The sequence below is a fragment of the Hylobates moloch genome, unplaced genomic scaffold (assembly GCF_009828535.3).
Source record: "Hylobates moloch isolate HMO894 unplaced genomic scaffold, HMol_V3 SCAFFOLD_10, whole genome shotgun sequence".
Lineage (NCBI taxonomy): Eukaryota > Metazoa > Chordata > Mammalia > Primates > Hylobatidae > Hylobates > Hylobates moloch.
Genome location: NW_026652285.1, coordinates 77,107,100 through 77,127,424, shown reverse-complemented (window position 1 = coordinate 77,127,424; position 20,325 = coordinate 77,107,100). Strand labels below are relative to the sequence as shown.

Here is a 20,325-nt window from a genome sequence, read left to right as displayed (position 1 = left end):
GAAAACTTCTTTGTCTTTAGCATGGCCTGGGCCACACATCCCATAGAGCGTGAAGCTCTCACAGGTCTTCAGATTGGCGATAGGAGAACGTGACTTTGAGCTTTCAGCTTTTTATCTCTCTAAAATAGGACAGAAAATCTCAGCTCTGATATTCTCTATGGGATTCTAGAACAACTTCCTTGAGTCTCAGTTTCCCCATCTGCAAAAAGAAAAGAGTCACAGCACCTACTACCTCATAGGTTTTTGGTAAGGATGGAATGAGTAATGCCTATGAGGGTGCCTTGCCAAATGTGCTACAGGTGTCGTTTGTGTGTTTTAGGGCCAAAAACCCACCTTGAAGCTCGGACCCTTCATGGAAATTGCCCTTAACTGATTGGATGACCGTGGGCAAATTAAATGAACTCACAGGGCCTTAGTTTCCTCTTCCATGAGAGGTCATTTTGAGGTCTTTCAAAGGGTTGTCAGAATTAAAAGACGGACGCCCAGCACCATGCCCACCGCGCACACACATGGCGTTCAGTAAGTGGTTCTCTCCCCTGCACCGCGTCTGGACCTCACTTCTCCACAGAGAGTGGGTGGTAGGAATTTTCCAAATCGGCTCGATGTCCCCACTCCATCGCTTCATGCACTGGCCCACGACACACCCATAGTTTGGCGAAGTGCAGACTTGGAGAAACTTGGGGGAGAACGGAACCCAAGGGCCCAGCCCCGCGCACGCGCGCCGCGGCCGTCGCCCAGAGCAGCGTCTGCTAGTTACCTTTCACCTACTTCGCCGCGACTCGCCGCGCGGGGTAACTCGAGGTCAGACTCGGGGCCCCGCGCGCTTGCGCGCCGCCCTCTGCCCGCCCCGGCTGGGAGTCCGGAGCTTTTATCTTGTGATGGTTTCGGTTCGGCTCTCAAATGGAGGGTGTGAGCTTTGCAGACGTGCCCTAATTTCTGGGTCTGGCGGGGCGACATTGGGCCCTCTGAGCTGCCACCCTGGCCCTGACGCCCCATTACCCTTCGTTCCTTCCTCCCCCCATCTGTTGTCACGCTCTCCCTTTTCCCACAGCTGGCCCCTATTCAGCTGTGCCGATTGCCCCACATCCCTTTTCCTGCAAAAGGCAGATGGGAAGGGAGCTCTGTCTGGCCTATTCCGGACAGAGCTCCGGGCTTCAGAGTGGAGCACACGCCCGCGGAAGAGCCACGTGGGCGCAAACTAAATGTTTCCATTCCTCCTGGGGAGGGGCCGGACCTAAAGACCAGGTTTCAAATGAGAAGGCGCACATTTTCTGGTTTTTGTCTTCCAGTGGCTACGTTGAAGACAGCTGGGGCTGCCGCACGCCTCGGGGTTACTGTCGGGCACCCGGCGGGCGGGGCCGGCTCTGGGGCGGGGGAGGGCTTCCTCGCCCTCAGAAACCACATTCGCAGAAACGCTTTTGACTGGCAAGGTTTCGAGTTCCCAACCACAGCACCCTCAGTGATGGTTTTCAGAAGACCTTGTTAGCTCCTCTGCTCCAGAGACCCATCCTTCGCTGACATCCCACCGATTTGGGAGCAGGAAAAAACAGACTCCTGCAAAATACCTCTTCTTCCAGTGCCCTATACCCCTCTCTACTTACTTCGGGTCCCTGCAGTCCAGCAATAACCCCAAACGAGTGAAGGGAGGAGACATCGGTTTGTCTAGGCTCTGCCACCGACGGGTGATTTGGGATAAGTCCTTCTCCAGTATCATTATCTTCAACTGTAAAACATGAGGGTTAGTCCGAATGATCTCCAAACCCTGAAGCATTAAAGTTAGGTGATGAATCCTAAGATTTTGCAATTCTATAATGTCACGTCTCCTCCATTTCAGAGAGGGCCCGCAGGGAATCTTGTTAAGGACAACTGCCATCGAAGTTACAAGTTTGTTCTGTGATTGGAGAGTTTGAGGTCTTCTAGATGTCTTTGGCATGATGCATAACTATTTCAAGATACTAACATTTGGGCAGGGCGCGGTGGCTCAGGCCTGTAGTCCTAACACTTTGGGGGGCCGAGGCGGGCGGATCACCTGAGGTCAGGAGTTAGAGACCAGTCTGGCCAACATGGTGAAACCTGGTCTCTACTAAAAACATAAAAATTAGCCGGGCGTGGCGGCACATGCCTGTAATCCCAGCTACTCAGGAGGCTGAGGCAGAAGAATCGCTTGAACCCAGGAGGCGGAAGTTGCAGTGAGCTGAGATCACGCCACTGCACCCCAGCCTGGGCAACAAAGGGAGACTCCTTCTAAAAAAAAAAAAGATATTAACATTTAAGGTTAAGAATGTAGGTCATTTCCCCAGAGGACTAACACACTCAAGGGCACACACCCCAAATTTTATTTCTTTGACTCTGCCATTGCCCCCAGAACAGTGTATAATGTAGCCAATTGTTGTGGATTTATTGTTAATGAATAAAATAAAATTTGTGACTAGCAGGGATAGGGGTCCTATGCTGTCATTTTAATATGAATAGAGTTTTTAAAAACTCACAGATAAATGTATCGCATGAGAAAAAAATACAAAGGCTGAACATAGAGCAGCAATGTTAATCTGATAAATCGTAAATAAGTCTATACATTTTAATAGAGATTAGTATAAAGACCTGTAATTAGTTTTTTAAAAAACTACCAACATCATTACAAGGACAATGGAAATAATGTACCAATAAATATGGAGCTTCCTTATATTTCTACCTTATGTAATCCTCGTGATGATGCTGTGAGTTAAGTCAATACACCATTATGGTTTCCATTTTACAGAGGAAGGAACTGCAGCTTAGAGAAGTTGAGCATCTTTCTCAAGGTCATGCAGCTAGCATGTGATAGAACTGAATCCAGCCAGGCGTGGTGGTTCATGCCTGTAATCCCAGCACTTTGGGAGGCTGAGGCGGGCGGATTGCCTGAGGTCAGGAGTTCGAGACCAGCCTGGCTAACACGGTGAAACCCCGTCTCTACTAAAAATACAAAAAAATCAGCCAGGCGTGATGGCACATGCCTGTAGTCCCAGCTACTTGGGAGGCTGAGACAGGAGAACCACTTCAACCTAGGAAGCAGAGGTTGCAGTGAGCCGAGATTGCACCACCGCATTCCAGCTTGGGTGACAGAGCAAGATTCTGTCTCAAAAAAAAAAAAAAAAAAAAAAACTGAATCCAGGGTTCCTAAGGCCAGATTTTCTGCTTTAGGAGAGTGCATTTCAGTAATGGGTTTGTGTGTGTATGTGTTGGGAGTGGGGGAAGATGGGGAAGAGGAGAGATCAAATTTGTCTGGAAGTGGGAGAAGAGATGGGCATTTGTAAGTATTACTATTACATCTAATGTTTGTTGAACTTTACAATGTTCCAGATACTGGGTTAGCATCATGCATGCATTAGTTCATTTAATTCTTCTAACAGTTTTATGAGATAAATAGTATTGTTGTCTCTTTTAGTGCAATCAATGATACCCTTGATTAAATAAGAGAGCTGAGTTGCCTAAATTCTCATAAGAAGTGGTGAAGCAAGGGTCCACTCCGGGATTGACACCAGAACTTAAGGGGGACCTTTGTTTTAGGGGTTTCCACTGGCTGAAAACCAGGAAAGAATCAGCAATGCAATTTGGGTTCAAGGAGCCAAAGGCACCTCAGATTTCGTAACTAGAAATCCAGAGTAAAGAATATAGTGGGTGGTTTTGCTCTCCTGTGTTCTGGTCAGATCCCACCTGGAAGGCTGGGCTCAGGTCTGGGCATCGTGTATGAAGACATCTACATTAACATGGCAGCCAGCAGAAACAGCTTGGGGTTGTCCAACATGCAGTTGGCTCCCTCAGGGAGGAGCTGCATTTGTCTCCTCTAATCTCTGTCATCACCTTGGGATACTTCAGATTCATAAGGCCAAGCATAACATATGAGGCAGTGTGGTGTAATGAAAACAGTGAGGGATTCGGTGTCAGACTGATGTGGTCCCATTGTCTTGACTCTGTTCACCCCTTCCCAACTAGATGACCTTGAGTGTATTCTTTAATTTCTCTGGTTCTCAGTTTTTCCAGTTATAAAACTGGGGGGAATCAGACCTACTTTGCAGTATTGCTGGGAGAACTAATTGAGACAATGTGTGTTTAATAACCACCCTTGGCTGGGCGCAGTGGCTCATGCCTGTAATCCCAACACTTTGGGAGGTGGAGGCGGCCGGAATATTTGAGCTCAGGAGTTCAAGACCAACTTGGCCAACATGGTGAAACCCCGTTTCTACTAAAAATACAAAAATTAGCTTGGCATAGTGGCTCATGCCTGTAATCCCAACCACTCAGGAGGCTGAGGCATGAGGCTCGCTTGAACCCAGGAGGTGGAGGTTGCAGTGAGCCAAGAGCGTGTGCCACTTCACTCCAGCCTGGGCAACAGAATGAGACTCTATCTCCAAGAAAAAAACAATCCTCTTCTCTTTTCCATCTACATACAAACACAAATGAGAACGAGTTTAATTTCTGGCCAATAATTTAATGAAGTCCTTAAAAAGAATAATTTTTTAATCTTTAGCAAGATTTTTGAGTGACAGAAGTAGTGGTCTTTAAAAGTTTAGCCAAGTTTTTTTTTCTTTTTTTTTTTTTTTGAGACAAGGTCTTGCTCTCTTGCCCAGGCTGTTGCGCCGTGTTGCAATCATGACTCACTGCAACCTCAACCATCTGGGCTCAAGTAATCCTCCTGTCTCAGCCTCCTGAGTAGCTGGGACCACAGGTGCATGCCACTGCACCTAATTTTTTAATTTTTGTAGAGACAGTGTCTCAATACATCGCTCAGGCTGGTGTCGACTTCCTGGCCTCAAATGATCCTCCCACCTCAGCCTCCCAAAGTGTTGGGATTACAGGTGTAAGCCATTGCACCCAGCTGGCCAGATTTTTAAACAGCTGGTTAGAGAGAACTTAATGGATTTTTCTGCATTATGGAACAAGACTTTGGAGTCTGGGGCAACCTGGAGTGAAGGCATAAGGAGGAAAGATAGTAGGGGCTATGGTCTGAATGCATGTGTTTCCCCAAAATTAACATGTTTCAACTTAATCTCCAGTGCCATAGTATTAAGACATGTGGTCTTTGGGAAGTGTTTAGGTCATGGGGAGAGCTCCCTTATGAATGGGATTAGTGCTCTTATAAAAAGGACTAAGGGAGGTTATTTGTCCCTTCCACCATGTTAGGATACAGTGAGAAGGTACTATCTATGAGTCAGAAAGTGGGCCCTCATCTGAGCATGACCATGCTGGCACCATAATCTTGGACTTCTCAGCCTCCAGAACTGTGAGCAATAAATTTCTGTTGTTTATAAATTACCCAGCATAAGACATTTTGGTATGGCAGCCCAAATGGACTGAGACACTAGGGAAAAGGAAGAGAGAAAGATTAAGGAATTCAGCAGGAGGCCAGATCTTAAAATGTGGACCTAGTCCAAGGCCTTAAAGAATAGAGATGACTGATACTGAATTTAAAATTAATTGGGTTCCGGGAGGTGGAGGTTGTGGTGAGCCAAGATCTCACCATTGCATTCCAACCTGGGCAACAAGAACGAAACTCCATCTCAAAAAATATATATAAATAAATAAAATTGACGGGATTTTTGTAATGTAAAACCTCCTTTTTTCCAAACTTTCGTAAATGTCACTACATACGTGAATTTCTCGCTAAGTCTCGTGTGAGTGTTAATTTGAGTTAAACATCTGTGAGATGCAATGTGGACTACAGCAAAACAATCCCTTATGAGAATAATTCTGAAGAAGCTGGTGTTGGGAGCCTGAACTAATCAAGAAATATAAGGAACCCTTTGGAATTCAAAGAACTCTTGGGAAGATGATTTGGTTTACCATAATCCATAGAAAAGGAGGTCTAAACCACTTATCTCCATCTGAGGGGTCAGGATAACTCCAGCTGGCATCTGAATTTCAGCTGTAAAGAGCCTAGCGTAGAGTAGGCACTTCAAAAAGTAGAATTTAAACACTTTAATTGATCTAATCCTTACGGAGCTTTTTTTATGCCAGGAACAGTTCTAAGCACTTTACATATATAACACTTTTAATCCTCATTATAACTCTCTATGTACTATTATTACCCCATTTGAAAGATGCATACACTGAGTCACAGAGAACGTACCACAGTTAGCAAGTGGTGATACCCAAGTTCAAATACAGGCACATCTATATTCTAACTAACAACTATTCTGGTCTCTGTAACTATAGCTGGCATTACTCTGTACTGCCAAGCTGATGCAAGACTCCCTGTCCTCTGGGTGTAGGCACAATTTTAAGCTTATTGACCACTGACTATGGAAGAGGTTCCAACAGGCCAGGAAGTTATCAGGAGGCGAGGAAGTGGAGAAGAAGCTTCAAGCCTGGAGGCTTTCTGCCCATGGAGCATGTCCAGTGTGGCCAAGGAAGACACTGTCTTCCCTGGCTGTTTGTTCTCTAAGCTAGAAATTATCTTAAGGAGTTAGTAATGTGCAAAAAGTGATTGCTTTCCTGGCTGAGATGTCCTGAGGGGGATGGAAGTAAACAGACTTTGAAGGGATGGGATACTTAAGATGGCTGGAAGGCAGCCCGGGGCTCTAAGGGGATACAAGAGAGGGCACTGCAAGGGGACAGTGATGTCACCAGGACACAGGTCCCCTGAAGCCAAGGGAAGCAGTAGCTTAGTGGCTCATAGGACTGTGCCACTCTTTTCCACTCCTAGCACTCACCCTCACTCCAGGCAACCTCAGATGGGCTCTTCAGGCCTTTGAGAGATGCCAAGGATCATGGAATTGGCTTGGAGGGAAAACATTATGGAAATCTAGGAGATGCTTGGCAGAGATGCCCCCCGCCCCTCCCCCCACCAAAAAAAAAAAAAGAAAGAAAAAGAAAGCTCTTTGTGGGAACTGTGGCCATAGATTGCCATTTGTTGGAAGACCCAAAGAAAGCTAGTATAGTAAAACAGACCCAAGTTTGGAGACTGTTGTTAATTAATTTCTGTAAGCCTCACTTATCTCAAGTATAAAATGAGGATACTAACACCTACCTCACAGGGCTATTTATAAGATAAAATCAGAGAATGCAGGTGAGGATGCTTTGAAACTATAAATACACCACAGAAATGTTATTTGCATTGCTGAGAGAAACAGTGTTTGAAACATTGTTCATCAACTCAATTTCCAGCTACATTTTGGTAGTCAAAATCCAATCCCACCCCCAAAGAGAAATCAGTGTCCCCTCATCAAAACAGAAAAGAAAAACACTTCGATTTGTGATTGGTTTGCATCAGCTTATTCCCAACAGATATTCCATAATTTTTTACACTGGATCTTTCCCCTCTGCTGCTAGCTACAAAGAGAGATTAGATGAGCCATCTGGCTGATGGGGAAAGGGCTTTCTCATCTTTTAAAGTATCTTCCTCATCCATCAAAGGGCTCAGCGTGATGGGATGCTTTTCTCATTTGCTCCCTCTTTCCTTCCTCTGGCAAGTCTCTGTGCCTTTCAAATTGTAAATAATTTCCCAGACACAGATTACCTTCTCTTGGGCCCTTCTGCACCCACCCCATCAACTGTCCTTTAGCTACTGATGCATTTTTCCTCTCACATTCTGGCACCCCCAAGCTCCCAAATAAAGATATTTAATAGCCATTCCTGCTCTCTGTAACAAGAAATCAATACACTAAAGGAAAATATAGGTTTTGGGGATGGAACAAAAAGGTTCTAGGAAGCAGAACATCTGTTGCCTTCATAAATTGTGCCAAAGCTTCTCATAAATGAGACAGTAAGTTCAGAGTTTCCCCTTTGATCTCTTTCACTTCATAGACATTAAAGGTAAAGGGCTATGACTCTTTGTTTTGTACTCATTTGCTAGATTCAGTTACCAAATACATTTATGAGAAATACAGGAATTAAAAAATCTACAACTGGGAAACATCAGTCATGAATGCAGCGTCATTAAAAGGCAAGTTAATTATAATCAGAATGTAAAAACGGTGGGCCTGAGGAAGACAGATTATCCTTTTTAAAGTTGATATAAATGAAGTCTACAAACTGATAAACACTCCAAGCAGTCAATGTAGGTTTATTCTCAAACCTACTGCGGCTTGGACTTTTACCAAGTCCACTCTTCCATCCATAACCAGGATTTAATAATAGCTGTAATTATTAAATATTTATTCTGAGCATTGGGCTAGCATCTTATGTACTTTATCTCTTTCAATCTTCATAATAATATCTCGTGAAGTAGCAGCCTTGAAGATGAGGAAGTGGAGGCGATGGGCTGTTAGCCACTTTGCCCAAACTCCCCATTCTGATAAGCAGCAGAGCTGGCATGTGAACTCAACTTGTCTAACTCCAAAGTTCAGGCTCTGAAGTATTATTTAGAGTTCTTTCCCTCATTTCTGACATCGTATCTTCATTCAAATTTCCCCTCCATATTTGGTTTCTGTACTTCTCTAATAAATTACTTTTATAAATATTGCTTTATTGGACAAAGCCAATCGTTGTAATTATAAGAAAAACAACACTATCAGTTATCATTGGAGGGTTTACTGAATGTCTGTCCCTGAGCTGGACCCTCACAAACACAGTTAAATTCAGGTTTGAGGAATCCTGTACTCACATCTATTCTTCATTATCATCAATGTGTCAAGAAATAAGGGAAGAAAAATGAGAGAAAAACAAAACAACACTGGACTGAGAATCAAAAGTCCTGGAATTCTTTACTTGCAAAATTAAAATAACAGCCACTTTCTGTTTACTTCACAAAGTAATTGTGAGGCTTAAATGAGCTAATGCATTTAATCATGCTTTGTAAACTGGTCAGATCTCTACAAGATGTTATAGTGAGCTATGTCAGTATTTAGTGTGTGATCTTGGCAAGCCATCATCTCTGAAGCTCGGTTTCATCACCTGAAATGGGAATCATAGTTCCTACCACTCAAGGTTGTTGTGAGGATTAAGGACTGCCTGGTCCACAGGGCAGGGTAATTGAATCTGTATTTCACTGATACTCTTTTAAAGTTTGTTTTCAAGACGCTTTCTTTCCAAGTGCTTTTCTTTCTCTTGTTCCTAGTTATTTTCTGGCAGTTTCTTCCACTCTCATCCCTGAGTTGAAGCACTCAGCTCTCTGGCCACCTCTGCATTTGTTACAGGATGGAAAGTCTTGACTGTGAGTTGTCTAGGTTCTTGGCACATTGAACAAAGAATTGAACAAAATGCACAAACAAAACAACAAAAGAATTAAGCAATGAGAGAAGACAGAAACAATGAAAGTGCAGATTTATTGAAGTGAAAGTTCACACTCCACAGAGTGGGAGCAGGCTCCAGCAAGCGGCTCTAGAGCCCCAACTACAATGTTCTTCCACTTGAGATGGAGTCTCACTCTGTCGTCCAGGATGGAGTGCAGTGGTGTGATCTCAGCTCACTGCAACATCCGCCTCCCAGTTATAGCGATTCTTCTGCCTCAGCCACTCGAGTAGCTGGGATCACAGGTGTGCACCACCACACAAATCTAATTTCTGTTTTTTTTTTTTTTTTTTTCTTGGTAGAGATGGGGTTTCACCATGTTGGCCAGGCTGGTCTCCAACTCCTGGCCTCAAGTGATCCGCCCACCTTAGCCTCCCAAGGTGCTGGGATTACAGGTGTGAGCCACCAAGCATGGAAGGATTGCCATGTTCTTTAGAGTTTTTATTAAACTAAAAGAATTTGGTAACACCCCTAGGTGCCCTTCAGAGGCCTCCAGTTGGTTATACCCTATGAAGAACTGGCCTGCGGCCAATCAGAGGCTGAAGTGGAGACTTGGCCTGTGGTCAATCTGAGGCTAAAGTGGAAACTTCTATCTTGTTATCACAAGAGTGAGGATGTGGCCTGTATGCTGCCTAATCTTGCCTAGAACTGGCTGCACCTGCTGTTCTTTTGCTATTTGTAGCATAACAAATATCTTAACCCTTGGTTACCCTAACCCCCTATTTTCCTGCCTCACATTCATTTCCTTAAGGAGCCAACTGGCACACAGAAGCCCAACCATCAGTTTACCTACAAGACTCCCACGCCTCTAGTCTGTGCTACCAATCTCCCCAGTTTCTAACTTTTCTCTTTTCTGAGATCTTCTAGCCCCATACTTGGGATCTTATTAAACTCCAGCTTCTGATTTAGCAGGGCTGGGGTTGAGCCTGATTTTGCAGTTCTAGCCAGCTTCCAGGTGATGTCCATACTGCTGGCCCATGAATTACACTTGAGAAGCGAGGATCTAGCTTAAATGCTACACCAGAAATCACCTGACCAGCATCTCTCAGATCCTGTAGTCTTCACAGCCGTTTACTGGATCTTTTCAACAAGGCTGTCATAGGCTCTTAACCGTCTGGACTTGTGTGACAGAAGCCACTAGGCTTCTCCTAATTCCATCTCTTTCTCAATGATGATAAAGCCTCCTCTACCCCCATTTTTAGGTAGGCACTTGGCCATCTGGAATAAAACACAAAGTGTCCTCGTCTTCCATCCAGCTAGGAATGGCCATGTGACTACACTCTAGATATAAGCAGAAATAGTTTGTGATACTTTTGGAAAGTTTCCTTAATGGGAGGGAATAGGCCATTTTCTCTCCTTTTCTTCCTTCCTGTTGGTTGCAATGGGGTCATGGTGACTGAAGCTCAACAGTCATCTAAGGCCAACAGGTGGGTGTGGCAAGCAGAGCAGTAGTGTGGAGCAAACCTGGCTTCTCCAGACTTCTTTCACACGAGAGGGAAATACGAGGCTTTTCCACTTAAACCGCTGATATTTGGGGTTCTCCATGTCTCACAGTTTAATCCTAACTAATAGATGCTGCTCACTAATGAACTCCCCTCCATGTCTCTGTCCAGCAGAACCAGCTCAAGTGTTCCACTCTAGCCTCTGAGGGGTATGACAGTTTCAGCACTCCCCCAGCCTCTACCTGAGTCCTTCCCTCAGCCCCAGGTTTTATCATTTTCTATGGAACTCTTTTCTCCTCCCAATCCCTGCCTCAATTGTCCTCTAGGAATCACCTGGTAGCTTTGTTTGAAACACAGACTAGAGTTTCTCCGGTCCTAGGCCTAGCAGGGGTCCAGCGATCTGCATTTATCTGGAGTGATTTTGATGCAGGTGGTTTGTGGACCAAATATTGAGAAACACTGCCCAAAGCTTTTTTTTTTTTTTCTTTTTGGCTAATTTATAAAATTGGGAACTATTTCAATCATACAGAAAAAAAACAGAGTCGCGTAACAAATACCTTAGTACCTACCACCTAGCTTTGTCAAATTTTACTTATTTTAACTGTTGTAAGCTATGCCACGCTACATGAATTAACAAAAATGTATCTATTGTTCTGTTGATGGACATTTGGTTTTGTTTAGTTTTTTTTTAAACCAAATTTTGGCTATTAAAAATAATGCTGGAATTACATTCTTGAATGTAGCTCCTTGTGCACACTTGGGAACATTTAAAATATACTCCACATGCAGCTTATGCTTGCATCACAACTATACAAGGCACTTTATGTACATTACTCGACTTTGAAATCTATTTTTTTTTTTTTTTTGAGACGAAGTCCTGGAGCAGGCTCGAGCGCAGTGGCGCCATCTTGGCTCACTGCAACCTCTGCCTCCTCGGTTCAAGTGATTCTTCTGCCTCAGCCTCCCAAGTAGCTGGGGATTACAGGCACGTGCCACCCTGCCCAGCTAATTTTGTATTTTTATCAACATTGAAATTTTATAACAACCTTGAGAGAGGACACAGGAAAAGCCTTATGATCCTTATTTTCCAGGACAGTAAACAGCAGCTGAAGAACGTGAAGTGTATTTCTCAAAATCAACCTGCAAGAAAATAGAAGCAGCAGAACCTAAAGCCAGGGTTATGGGGTCTGGGTCCTTTGCTCCTAGCCCAGCTCTTCTTCCTCTAATTGGTCTAATCACCAATGCATTCATGTGTCTTTATCATTCACATTTCAAACAACTAGTATGGTAGACATTGCTGGTTGCCTACCTAATATTTATTTGTCCTTTCTTCATTGTTAGCAGAGCGTTAGTTTCGTTTGGGATGGCAATATGCCTAGTTTTTATTTTTTAAAAAAGAAACATTACTCCCCATTTCCCACAGTGCTGGGCAGGAGTGGGGGTGGGGTGGAAGACTCTGTGACTCAGGTTTGCCACTGAAGCTATGAGAAAGTCTGCTGGGAAGTCACCAGAAAGTCTTGTTTTTCTGATGTCTGTGTTGTCATCCCCTTCCTTCTCAGCGTGTTTCTGCTGCTTTTTGTCTGAAACAAGGATGAGAGGCTGGAGGTAGAGCCTCCATCTTGAATCATGAAACTGAGGCCACATGTGGAGTCTGCCAAAGCAAATCAACAGGGTGTATCGGTTTGTTAGGGCTGCTGTAATAAAATACCACCGACTGAGTGGCATAAACGACTCACAGTTCATGGAATTCCAAGATTGAGGTGTGGGAAAGTTTGGTTTCTCCAGAGGCCTGACTCCTTGTCTTACAAATGGCCACCTTTTTGCTGTGTCCTCACATGACTTTTCCTTTTTGTGAACTTTCCCTTGGCGTCTCTCTGTGGGTCCAACTGCCCCATTAGATTGGATGGAGGCTCACCCTACCAGCCTCATTTGAATTTAATTACTACTTTAAAGGCCCTATCTCAAAATAGGTCACTTTCTGAAGTCCTGGGTTTAGGACTTCAGCATATGAGTTTGGAGGAGAGGGACGCAATTCAGCCCGTGACACAGGGAGAACCCGAATCCTAGGTGGCATCACGAGGCCTCCATACCAGCCTCAGTGCCCACCTGTAAGGTTCTGTGTACATGAGAGAAAGAAACTTGTTTTGGATTACGCCTTCGTAGTCAGGTTTTTGTTCAGGGCAGCCAAATACAATCCCTAACTGATACAAATAATTTCACTTCATTCGTTTGTGTTTGCTCCTCTCTTTCTTTGAGTCCTTTATGGACTGGGGCCGTCTCTTACGTTAGATCGGGTTCTTGGACTATGCTGGTCTGTATATAGGTAATGATAGGTAAGTGTTTTGGGCTAATTAACTAAAATTTCATCTTTAAGATGGCAAATTCCAGGCAATTTGAGGCCCTCCCAAATCCATTAAGTTGAATGATTCTGATTCTCTGCCACAAGGTCATCTAATTTTTACTTTAATCTGACTTTCAAAAAGTTTCTCTGGCTAAGAATGCAAGTGAGTTATCATATGTGAAATAAGGATTTAAACATTGCCTTCATAAACTTCGACCTTTGCGTGTGTAAGTTTTAAGTAGTAACATAAGCCGTAACATTGAAAGTAAGATCCAATATAATAATCACTTATTTCTTTGAAAATTAGGGTTAATTTCTAAGGCTGGCAAGTCAAATGATACAGAAAGAGGTTTTGACAGCTCTGCTGAAATGTATCTAGAGAAACTTCTGTTTTGAATAAAGTGAACTATTGTTCATCAATATTTCACTTGAACCCTGTCAGCATCCTCTTGATAACTGCATACTTCTTTTTATGCTTGTCTTCAGGAATGCTGAGCTAACTCACAGTAGGGCTTTGCTGAAATACTAATAATATGATTGGCATGCATTTTGTAAATATAAAGTACTAACCACATGCACAAAACAATAATATGGCACTATCTAGGCAAAGACATGCTGTCTGACGCAACCCTGGAAGAGGCATTAAAGTATTATAAAAATAGTCATCTAGCTATGTTCAATGTACAAAGTTAAAATTCTAAATGTGTGTTTTGGAGATACCATGAAATAAATTATATTTTCTTTTTTCTTTTTCTTTTCCTTTTCTTTCTTTTTTTTTTTTTTAATTGAGTTGGAGTCTTGCTGTGTCACCCAGGCTAAAATGCAGTGGCGCGATCTTGGCTCACTGCAACCTCTGCCTCCCAGGTTCAAGCGATTCTCCTGCCTCAGCCTCCCAAGTGGCTGGGATTACAGGCGCCCGCCACTGCGCCCAGCTAATTTTTGTATTTTCAGTAGAGACGGGGGGGGTCTCACCATCTTGGCCAGGCTGGTCTCGAACTCCTGACCTCGTGAACCACCTGCCTCGGCCTCCCAAAGTGCTGGGATTACAGGCGTGAGCCACCACGCCTGGCCAACTATTTTATTTTCTAATTTTAAATTGTTACTTTCTAGTAGTGTATAGTCTTGTCTGTAATTTAAACAATAATTCACTTAGGAGTATCAAGTTCATACTTAATAGTATACTCATTCATACAGAATCAACTATACTATTATAAATAAATAGTTAAAAATTAGTATTAACAGTTTATAGATGGGCTGTTATTTATGAAAACAAATGTTAAAACTATTAAAATGGAAATTAGAGCCTGATCTCTCTTCAAACAAAAAATTCTTTGCTTTTCCAGCAACACAGAGTTGTTTTTTGTTTTGTTTTGTTTTGTTTTTTTGAGACAGGGTCTCACTCTGTCACCCAGGCTGGAGTGCAGTGGCACAATCACAGCTCACTATAGCTTTGACCCGCCAGGCTCAAGTGCTCTTCCTTCCTCAGCCTCTCAAGTAACTGGCACTATAGGTGTGCACCACCATGCCTGGCTAACTTTTAAAAAATGCTTAGTAGACATCAGGTCTAGCTATGTTGCCCAGGCTGTTCTCAAATGCCTGAGTTCAAACAATCCTCCCCTGCCTTGGCCTCCCAAAGTGCTGAGAATACATTGCACCTGGCCCAGTTCATTCATTAATTCAACAAATATTTAGATGACTATTATATGCTAGGCATGAGGAAGGGGACTAAAGAGAGTTGTAAGGATTAAATGGGGCAACATATATGAAAACATCCTGTATGCTCTTGGTTGCTACTAATGAGAACCAATAACAGAAGGGCCTCAGAGAAACAGAGAGGCAGTCTAGAATAAAGATGGAAATAATGCAATAGTCTACTCTGATAAGGGCTTTGAAATGGAAAGTGAGAATTTGGGGACTGATTTCTATAACAGTGGGCAAATTACTGCAGTGCCTTAGGAAGGTAAGCAAGGCCAGAGAAAAATGGAACTGTAATGGGATGGAGGATTTGGAATAATGGATCAAAGAAGATGAACTTCTACCACGAAGAGTTTGAGAACATGCTTGTCCAGTGATCACCAGACCTGATAAAGAGGACTTTAACTGACCATGAAGTGGGAGGGGAAAGATGCCTAGATAAACCTGTTAAACCTGTTACCATGGAGTAGGCATAGTTCAGAGAGAGGAAAAATGGTATAGGAGTTACCTAGTGAGTCACATGAAAAAAGAAGTGGGATAGGACTTGGAAACAATACTTTGAGCTTCCTAAATCCATATGCCAATGGGTGGTACCTAGGTAATAAACAATGTGCACTAGAAATTATAACAGAGGACAGTAACTGGAATCTTTTAAAGCCTGTTGAGCCATGGTAGTACGGGAATCAACCTGCTGCCAGTTCCTATTGCATCAGATAAGAGGGCATGTATGATACTGAATGTGAATTACCTACCATGGTGCCTAGCACAGAGTGGTTATTATTTGAAACAGAAAGAAAAAATAGCTATAAAGTCCTTGCAAACTCCTTGTCTTCCCATCGCCCTTGCTCCTATCTCAGTACATACACCATAATCTATTCAATTTTGCAAGCCTAGAAACCCAACACTCTCCTAACTTTATGAAGAGGAGCAAACACCAAGTCTTGTTGCTTCTACCTCATAAACTATTTTGGCATCCCCCCATTTTTCTGCCTTCCTACTATCACCACTTTATTATAATACCATCATTTCTGGGGGGCCATTGTTTTAAAACAAAATCGATTTGTGTCACTTTCTGCATAAGACCCATCACTATTTCCTATCACTCTGGGTAAAAGCAAAGACAACACTTGGACATAGCCTGTAGCACCCAATTGCTCTGGCTGCCACCTGGCTCTCCAGCCTCATCTCTCTGTCATTTTCTGCTCAACTTTGATCCTAAAATATGTCAGGCTCCTTCTTGCCTTAAGTCTTTGCATGTGCTATTGCATTTGCCTAAAACACTTTCCCCTGCCATCTTTGCCTAGTTAATTCCTGTTTATCTTTCAGATCCCAGTTTACCTGTTGATTTTCTTTGGCAAAGCCTCTCCTGACCACCTATACTAAGGCAGTAATCTTATCATACACCTTTGAGCATCTTTTGCTTCCCCTCATCATAGTTTATAACTAGTTTTTTTGTGAAATTATCGTGTTTTTTTTGTTGTTGTTTTTTTTTTTTTTGAGACGGAGTCTCGTTCTCTTGCCCAGGCTGGAGTGCAGTGGCACAATCTTGGCTCACTGCAAGCTCCGCCTCCTGGGTTCATGCCATTCTCCTGCCTCAGCCTCCCAAGTAGTGGGGACTACAGGCGCCCGCCACCAAGCCCGGCTAGTTTCTTTGTATTTTTAGTAGAGACGGGGTTTCACCGTGTTAGCTAGGATGGTCTCGATCTCCTGACCTCGTGATCCACCCACCTTGGCATCCCAAAGTGCTGGGATTACAGGCGTGTGCCAGGTGAAATTATCTTTTAATGGATCTCTCTCCTCCAGATATAAACAACATTACGGGCAGGGATCATGTTTGTTTTGCTCACTGTTATAGCCCTAAAATCTAGCAAAACGCCAGGCAAATGATGAGATTCTCACTGTACGTTCGTTAAATAAATAGAGCACCTGTAATCTGTATCTGATTGAAAGATTATATTGTTTACAAAACTACTACAGTACTAGACATTGCTAGTGGAGGAGGCTGTGCATGTGTAGGGCCAGGGAACATATGGGAACTCACTGTACCTTCTGCTCAATTTTGCTGTGAACCTAAGACTGCCCTAAAAAACAGTCTTTTTTTTTTTTTTTTGAGGTGGAGTTTCACTCTTGTTTCCCCAGCTGGAGTGCAGTGACGCAATCTCGGCCCAAGGCAACCTCCGCCTTGCGGGTTCAAATGATCCTCCTGCCTCAGCCTCTTGAGTAGCTGGGATTACAGGTGCGTGCCACCAAGCCCGGCTAATTTTTGTACCTTTTTTTAGTAGAGATGGGGTTTCACCATGTTGGCCAGGCTGGTCTCGAATGCCTGACCTCAGATGATCTGCCCGCCTCAGCCTCCCAAAGTGCTGGGATTACAGGCGTGAGCCACCATGCCCAGCCCAAAACAGTCTATTAAAAATTAAAAAGAAAACTATTATGAAAAATTTATACATAATTAGGGAGTGGCCAGGCATGGTGGCTCAGGCCCATAATCCCAGCACTTTGGGGGCCTGAGGCAGTGGATCACCAGAGGTCAGGAGTTTGAGACCAGCCTGGCCAACATGCTGAAAACCCCTCTCTACTAAAAATACAAAAATTAGCTAGGCATGGTCAGGATCGCCTGTAATCCCAGCTACTTGGGAGGCTGAGGCAGGAGAACCACTTGAACCCGGGAAGCAGAGGTTGCAGTGAGCCGAGAGCTCACCACTGCACTCCAGCCTGGGCGATAGAGCGAGACTCTGTTTAAAAAAAAAAAAAATTGAGAGAATAGTATAATGGATCCTCATGCACCTACTACCTTAGATCTTAATATAATTTGAGTGTTTGAGGAGACTCCTGGAATCATTTCTTTTTAAATTAACTTCAAATTTCATGACTGATATCACGAGAATAAAATGATTTAGTTACATATCCTGTGCAAGTGATATATGATAATTCCTTTGCCTTCTGGATTTTGGATTTTTGTGTCCCTAAAGGATCCTAGCGCCCTTTCCCAGCTATCTGAGTTTGGTGGACCAGCAGGGCACGTGGCATTGACCACTTTGCTATGTTATTTGGATATCAGAGTGCACTGATCATCTCAAAAGCATTTGAAACCGACATGAAAACCTTAATTCATTTCAATGACCACTTACCCTTACACTTCAGCACTTTTGGACAAAAGCACAGACAATTAGCCACTGTGAGCTATATAAAAAAAATAACGATTTGAAAACAGAATGACTAAGATTTTTACCCAAAGAAATACAGTTCCTTGAATGTTTTGGGCTGCATCCCACCCCCCAGGGTTTTTGTACTTGCTGTACCTCTGTCCAGATGATGCTACTGTCTGGATCGACCAAACCCCCATTTACCCTTCAGATCTCAATTTGAGTGACCCTTTTCCTGGGAAGCCACTGCCCATCCTCCTCCCCGCCCCCAGCCCCCGACACAGATGACCTTCTCTGTGTTCCAGAGTTACTCTTTGCTAACCTCCGACCCACTTGTCTGTCTTCCCAGCTGTCTGTAAGGTATGTGAGAGAAGAACCACTGATCTGTATAGTGGGGACTTATAATGTAGGAATTAAGAAACAAGATACAAACTTTGGAACTTGAGGCCTGGATTCAAATATGATCCCAGCACTTACTGGCTGTGGGGCCCTAGACAAGTTCTTAAATCTGAGCCTCAGTTTTGTCATACCTTATGTGAAGATATTAATACCCACATCACAGTTGTCATGAGGTTTGTGGGAAATTATGAGTATAAAGCAATTAGAAGAGTGAGTTCCTAGCTTAGAGTTAACACTCAATAAAGATATGCAGAATGAAAGAAAAACAAAAAGAAAGAGGAAAAAGAGGAAGGGAGTAGAATGAATGATTGCCCAAGCAAAAAGCCAACAAGAAAAATCCCCGCAACTGAGATTCTAATCTTGAGGATTGCTCTTCTCTATTTAGCTATGGCCAGATTACAGGAACCTTAACGTTTTGAAGTTCAAAGCATATAGTTTTCAAACTACATGTTTGCACTCAAGACTTTTATGGAGAAAAACAAGTTTTTTAATTCTTTTAAAGTCACTACCCTGAAGGGGAATGCGTGGGGCTACTTTCTTATTTCTCCTCAGGGGCTGATGTGATTTTCATCTTTCTGCTATGCTTTTGTACTCTGGGGCTCATCCATACTTAGATGGCCTCATGTCCTTATTTATTTGAAAATTATATTGACTGAGCACCAATGAGTACAGAACATTACAGCTAAAACAAATATGAAATAATACAGTCTTTTCATGGCTGGGCACGGTGGCTCACGTTTGTAATCTTAGCACTTTGGGAGGCCAAGGTGGGTGGATCACCTGAGGTCAGGAGTTCAAGCAGCCTGGCCAACATGGTGAAACCTCGTCTGTACTAAAACTATAAAAAATTAGCTGAATGTGGTGGCGCGTGCCTGTAGTCCCAGCTACTCGGGAGGCTGAGGCAGAAGAATCACTTGAACACGGGAGGCAGAAGTTGCAGCTGAAATTGTGCCATTGCACTCCAGCCTCAGCAACAAGAGTGAAACTCCGTCTCAAATAATAATAATAATAATAATGTGGTCTTTTCAACTTTGCTTGCCTGTATCACCCAGAGTTTGGCTACATTAATTGTGCATGAAGCAAAGTGGTGTTATTAAGAGATTCAATATGTATAGCTGTTGGGACTCTCATTGCTGGGATGGTGGCTCTGAATCACAGATACTTTCATTTTTCTCAGAACAGTTCAACTTGGAGCACCTGCTATATGCCCCACGCTGTGACAGACTCTCAGGGGACACCAAAGGAAATAAGGCCCAGCTCCTGCTTCAAAGAGCTGACCATCAACTGGCGGGGATTAGAAAATGAGAGAAGTCCAAGCTAAAGAAAGTGCCGCAGGAGAAACACCAGGTGCTTGAGGTTTCAAAGGAGGGAAAGGATATATCAGGTTGGAGATACTAACAAAAGACTTTATTCATTCATCCATGTATATTCAATGAAAATATTTATTGGGCGCCTACTATATACCAGGCACTAAGTTAGCTATCAGGAATAAGTTATAAGTAAGCCATTATTCCTAGCCTCAAAGACTTCATAAAAAAGTAGGAGGAACACACATGTAGAAAAACGATAATACTCATTAATTCATTTATTCAACATTTAATGAGTATCTATTAAGTCCCAAGCTCAAGATTGGTGAGAAGAAAGGTCTCTGTGGTAAAGGAACCCACAGTCTAGCTCAGATGATAGGTGTATGAACAGAACATTTCTATGTAAAGTAGTGTGTTCAGTGCTGTGATAGGTATGTTAAAAAAAAATTGCGGCCGGGTGCGGTGGCTCACGCCTGTAATCCCAGCACTTTGGGAGGCCGAGGCGGGCGGATCACGAGGTCAGGAGATCGAGACCATCCTGGCTAGCACGGTGAAATCCCGTCTCTACTAAAAATACAAAAAATTAGCCGGGCGAGGCAGCGGGCGCCTGTAGTCCCAGCTACGCGAGAGGCTGAGGCAGGAGAATGGCGTGAACCCAGGAGGGCGCGGAGCCTGCAGTGAGCCGAGATCGCGGCGCGCCACTGCACTCCAGCCTGGGTGAAAGAGCGAGACTCCGTCTCAAAAAAAAAAAAAAATTGCAAAGTCTCAAGATAGAGGGTGAAGGGCAA

At 43.5% G+C, this 20,325-nt stretch overlaps 1 long non-coding RNA gene across 1 annotated transcript; it reads left to right on the top strand.

Annotated features, from left to right (window-relative positions):
• Positions 1-804: 804 nt before the first annotated feature.
• LOC131384453 (uncharacterized) lies at positions 805-19,648 on the top strand. The gene is made up of 4 exons (XR_009215314.1): positions 805-907; positions 1,290-1,775; positions 5,161-5,260; positions 19,413-19,648. It is a non-coding gene; the product is annotated as an uncharacterized LOC131384453 (long non-coding RNA).
• The last annotated feature ends 677 nt before the right edge of the window (positions 19,649-20,325 follow it).